Source organism: Sinocyclocheilus grahami, unplaced genomic scaffold (genome assembly GCF_001515645.1).
Source record: "Sinocyclocheilus grahami isolate Dianchi unplaced genomic scaffold, SAMN03320097.WGS_v1.1 scaffold462.1, whole genome shotgun sequence".
NCBI lineage: Eukaryota > Metazoa > Chordata > Actinopteri > Cypriniformes > Cyprinidae > Sinocyclocheilus > Sinocyclocheilus grahami.
Genome location: NW_015505641.1, coordinates 2,032,412 through 2,038,304, shown reverse-complemented (window position 1 = coordinate 2,038,304; position 5,893 = coordinate 2,032,412). Strand labels below are relative to the sequence as shown.

Here is a 5,893-nt window from a genome sequence, read left to right as displayed (position 1 = left end):
TATAGCAGATAACAGCAGATTGTGGAGGAGATTTCAAGATTAGATGGTGCAACGAGAAAAATGTGCTATTTGCTGTGTGGAGGCTCTCTGACTCTCCACAGTCTTTGTTGGTCCAGGAACATGTTGAAATCAGGTAAATAGGGCCACTTTCTGACTGTAGTCTCAGTGACAAATGTGGCCTAATTTACCTGAAGCCAGCCTAAATAATTCAGACACTACACCTAATGTTGAAGGTAATGTAGGTTCTGTGGCAAAATGATACAATCATAAGAAAAATCTATTAAAACATTTAAATTAAAATAAAATAATAAAACTTCACACTTTATGCTTTGGCTGCTGGTAGAAGTCCACTGCGAAGTTTGGGCTCTGCAGGAGTGCCATTGTAAAGGCCAAAGTATGGGCCTGTTCCAATACCCACTCCTGCGTCCTTGGCCACTTGAGAGTATGTGTGTCAGTCTAAAATGACAAAGCATGGTGACCTTAACAAACAATAAATCCATAATACTACTTTAGAGGAGAGCAGTATTTGAGGTTATCCCATCATGTTCAGGAGCTCATAAAACTGCAAGATTTTAAGAGAAACCTTTCAGGGTAAGTAAAATGAATTAGATATCACATCTAATTGTAAACGTAAAGTGTTGCACATTTTATTGATGAGTATGTGTATTTAGTCAAATGTTTGCAAATTCTTTTTATCAGCTAATCAGAAGCACCGCAATGTCAAAATAGTTTTGTCTGTTACTGAACAGACATTTAGAGTTTCAACAACACTTCAACATTTGAGCTAAATACAGGAAATACGGTAAGATGGGGGAAGAACCCCTCCCCCTTAAGAACAATGTCCATATACTGATCAAGTTTAACACATTTAAGTTTAGCATGTATCTAATCATTATGCATCACTGTTATGGAAATCAAAAAACAATTAACAGTTTAGTTGTAATGGCACAAACATGAAAACTATGAAAGGGGGCCATCTTGCCCCACCATTGGGCCAAAATGACCCCCTAGCTGGGGCAGGAAGCCCCCATGGGCTTCTGACCTTTACAAAACATTTTATATGAAGTCCAGTATAAATATATATATTTACATGTTTACACACACACAATTTGTTTACTTAGGTATTTAAATGTGGACATTCAAAAGATTTTTTCAATTTTTATACTCAGCTTATTTTAAATACTCTTACCTAAGATAACCCTAACAGAAAATTGTCTGTATTTTTTATTTATTTATTTTTATATATCATTTTTACAAAAGAGGATGTCCCTGGATGTCCTCAAAATGAGAGAGATAGTGAGTGAGTGAGTGAGTGAGTGAGTGAGTGTGAGTGTGAGTGTGAGTGTGTGTGTGTGTGTGTGTGTCTGTGTGTGTGTTTAGATCACTTACAAACTTGTCCTCAAAATACGGTAGGTACACACACACACTTTATTTGATCCCCTCCCCCATAATACTTTGCTCTCAGACTATTTCATTCTGAAGTGGAGGTAAGCTAAAGCTAATGCCTCCAATTCACTCTCACTCACTTTTTTTAACATTTTATCTTTAACATTTTCAAGCGACCTATTATTTTGGGGCAAGATATGCCCCATTTTGAGAGGGCCATCTTATCCATATTAGAATGATTTCTGAAGATCATGTGACACTGAAGACTGTAGAGTAATGATGCTGAAAATGTAGCTTTGCATCACAGGAATAAATTTGATTTGAATGTATAATAATAAAGAAAAACATTATTTTACATCATAATAATATTTCTCAATATTGAATTTTTTCCTGTATTTTTCATCAAATAAATGCAGCCTTGATGAGCATAAGAAACTCCTGTAAAAAAACATTAAAATAGTTCTGATCCCAAACTTTTGACCGGTAGTGTGTATATATATATATATTTCTTTCCTCAGATCTAAGTTATTTATTCTACCCCTAGTCCGCAGTGAACAAACATACATATAAACTTTTCATATTCAATGTAATATAAACACATTTCATCTTTTTTCAAATATCAGAAATTAGATAAATTTACCTCAAAACGGTTCTAATGACATTACTCTCACAAATTAGTGCACACACAATTTAAAATATGCTTAAGTGAGTCCTATAACTATCAGTTGTCAATAGGAAGGGGGGGCTTCTTCCCCAATCTTACCCTTCATCATCTAAGTAGACAAGTGGTCAAGTGCAAAGGTTGCATCGGGGTGTACTTTCACCAATGTTGTATACAGTAGTTAAGATGTCAGTGAGAGAATAACTGCGTTGTAATGGCAGAACTTTCTAGAACATTTGATCCATGAACAATTGTGGTCTTTACACCCATTTGAACACTTGGGCCACTTACTGGAAATATATAATGTAATGTAAGTAGACAAGTGGTCCAGTAACAAGACCACAAGTGTGAGTATTGGGCCAGGCCCGTTACTTCATTTTCTATGCATACGCTATAGGTACATGTGCAGTGTGTGACATAAATTTCATTGTCAGTATGTTTTGTGTGTACTGTACGTGTGCAGCCAGAGTTGTCTAAAGCCCAAAGTATACTTCAGTTTTTATATGGGTTCACAAAAAGCACAATAAGCACCTTTCTGAAACCTAAAATGACTACGGTCTTGTGGATTTCATGGACATATGCATGTGGACGCCATTGTAAGTGCGCAAGTCTGTCAGACAAGTGATGAGCAGGGGGACCAGTGCCGATCCTAGACTTCTGGGGGCCCTATGCAAAACTGTGTCTGCAGGGGGTGTTTGGGGGGGGTTATGAGTGGTTATGAACGAATGAATGAAACACATTTGTCCGTGTTTCACTCCGTCTCGAATCGTGCTTGCGGAAAGCGTTTGAGAAACAGTGTCTCTTCTGCGGCTCGGTACGCTTTCAACTCGTTTTTTTTGTCTCGAGCAAGACTCTACGACATTCAATTACATGATTTGACTGATTTTTTACGTAGAAAGGGCGATAGCGCACCTTAAAAGAAATGATCATTCATGTTTCCATAACCGCTAAACAAATTCAAAAACGAAACTAAAATGAAATCATATTTGAGAGCAAGGGGGCCCCCTGGTGTTTCGGGGTCCCTACGCAGCTTGCGTATTTTGCGCATAGGGAGGATTGGCTCTGACTAGGACTAGGCCATCTAGAGAGAAGTCTGTCGTTGCAACGTTTTGATTTAAAATTAGGAAATAAATAAACAAACAAACAATGGTGATCTAGGCCTATAACCAGGGGTGCACATAAGTGGTCCGCAGGTCCGCATGCGCGACCAAAACAAAAAGTGCTCTGTGTAAATAAGTTCTGACAGCGCATTTGTTTACTGACATGATTGACAGCTGTTAATGCACGATCACCATTTTAGATCGACAAACTGTACTGTATAAGATTTCTATTCAAACTGAAAGCATAAATCTAGGCTGTTTTTTCAAAGCACAATGCAAAACTGTGACATTTCATTCACTGACGTTCTTCGATCGGCAGCTCCAAACCCGCCAAAATAAAAGCCTGCTGATTTTAAGTTCGAAAATGAGGAAAATTTAACAAAGTAGTAGTAAATATTAACATTTTATTTTTGTTTACTATAAAGTAATTGTATTTAATACTTCCCTTTAATTTTTAAATATAACAGTATTATCACACTTTATTATATAGTTTATAAAAAAAATGTTAAACTAAATAAATAAAGTGCAATATTATTATCAGTCTTATTCATTTATATTTTAAATTAGTTATATTTAATGGGTAACAGTACAGTATATGCAGTGTGAGGAGCAAACCAAATCTCCAGGTTCTCATATGAGAACCAGGCAGAAAAACGTGTGTGCACCCATGCCTATAACATACATTTAGAAAACAGATAGAGTGATTGCATTTCATCAGTGTTGGGGAAAGTTACTTTTAAAAGTAATGCATTACAATATTGCGTTACTCCATAAAAAAGTAACTAATTACGGTACTTAGTTACTTTTCATGGAAAGTAATGCATTACGTTACTTTTGCGTTACTTTTTAAATCTGGACAGGGCTTGCTCGTTTGTTTTTAAAAATAAAAAAAGTTATATTTTTGGCAAATATAAAAGCCTTTTCACACCAAAATTGAAATGAATAAGCCTTGATTAATTTTGAGCAATACCGAATCATTTTTTTTTTTTGTGAGTGAGATGAGTTAATGCATATTCATATTTATTTTAGAACTACAGTAACATCTTCTGATTTCTTTCAACATGGGGACAGGAGAGCTGTCAATAAATAAACTGAAAAAAATTGTATTCTTATTTTTAAAAAGTAACTCAGATATTCTCTTGTAAATTAAAAAGTAATGTGTTACTTTACTAGTTACTTGAAAAAAGTAATCTGATTACATACCTCATGTTAATAACGTAACGTAACGTAATGCGTTACCCCAAACACTGCATTTCATGCCGACTTTAAAGGGGTCATATGATGTTGCTAAAAAGAACATTATTTTGTGTATTTGGTGTAATGAAATGTGTTTATGCGGTTTAAGGTTAAAAAACACATTATTTTCCACATACTGTACCGGGTTTTAAAGGGGTCATATGATGTTGCTAAAAATAACATTATTTGGTGTAATGAAATGTTTATGCGGTTTAAGGTTAAAAAAACACATTATTTTCCACATACTGTACATTATTGTTTCTCCTCTATGCCCCGCCTTTCTCAAATGCGTCGATTTTTACAAAGCTCATCGGTCTGAAAAAGCGAGGTGTGCTCTGATTGGCCAGCTGTCCAGTGCGTCGTGATTGGCCGAATACCTCAAGCGTGTGATGGAAACGTTTAAAGGGGTCATATGATGCGATTTCAAGTTTTTTTTTAACATTAAAGCATGACAACATATTCTGTTACACCAAATAATGAACTTTAAAAAAGCATAATTTGACCCCTCAGAGGCGTTGTCCTGTAAGGAAATACTAGTGAAGTTATTCAAGTGTCTTTTAGTCATGTAAGGGTGGTGACGGACTCCTTTCTGAATGGCACACAAAGATATTTCAATACTGATGTTTTATGATTGACATTAGTAAGTCACTAAAGGCTTGACCAAATAAATGACTGTGCACTGTTGTTTTCTAGCGAGTTCCTGGGGAAAACCCCAGGGCCTGGCGTTCAGAGATGGGTTCCTTCACGAAGCACTAGACGAGATGTCAACTCCTCAAATGAAAAAGAACGACACGATGCAATCTTCAGGAAAGTGAGAGGGTAAGAGCCTGAAATGAATCTCCTCATTCAGTTTGTGCTGATTTACCTTTCGAGAATGATATAAAAGACTTATGTGCTTGAATTGGTTTGTTTGTTTGTTTCAATGGATTTTACTGAAAAATTGACCATTTTGCTTCTGTTTTTTTTTTTAGCATACTTAATAAACTGACCCCTGAAAAGTTTGACAAGCTATGCCTTGAGCTCCTGAATGTGGGCGTAGATTCAAAGCTCGTCCTCAAAGGGATCATCTTGCTGGTGAGGATTTTGTTTGGTATATATGTAGGCTAGAGTTGTCACACAATGCCAGTACTGGTGAAACTTAGCAATGCCAACTTTTCTTGTGCAAGATCATCACGCGAGAGCAAACCGATGAGAACGTGCAATAATGAGTCATGAAAAAATAGAGCGTAGGCGCTAGGGGTGTGCGATATATATCTTCTGCAATAATATCGTAATTGTTGTTTTAACGATGTGCGATTTGACATTATCGAGTATTTTGCAAAAACCATTCAAAACATCCCTACAGAGCGCACGCATACATTAAGTGAAGTCTAGGCGCGTGCGCATTTAGTGCGGTTTCTTTCACTGCATGATTCAGTCTATTAAAATGCATTTAGAATGATCACAAATTCATGATGGCAGAAAATTTCTATATTTATACCACTTCATATAGTTATTCAATTTCACACGA

The 5,893-nt window shown here is 36.2% G+C and overlaps 1 protein-coding gene across 1 annotated transcript in view; it reads left to right on the top strand.

Moving 5' to 3' along the window:
• Window positions 1–5,054: 5,054 nt before the first annotated feature.
• Window positions 5,055–5,893, top strand: part of LOC107553015 (eukaryotic translation initiation factor 4 gamma 2-like) — an 8,184-nt gene continuing 7,345 nt past the window's right edge. Inside the window, exons 1-2 of the mRNA XM_016235091.1 lie at window positions 5,055–5,202; window positions 5,355–5,457. The gene's annotated coding sequence lies outside the window, so the exon portion shown is untranslated. The remainder of the gene's footprint in view (window positions 5,203–5,354; window positions 5,458–5,893) is intronic.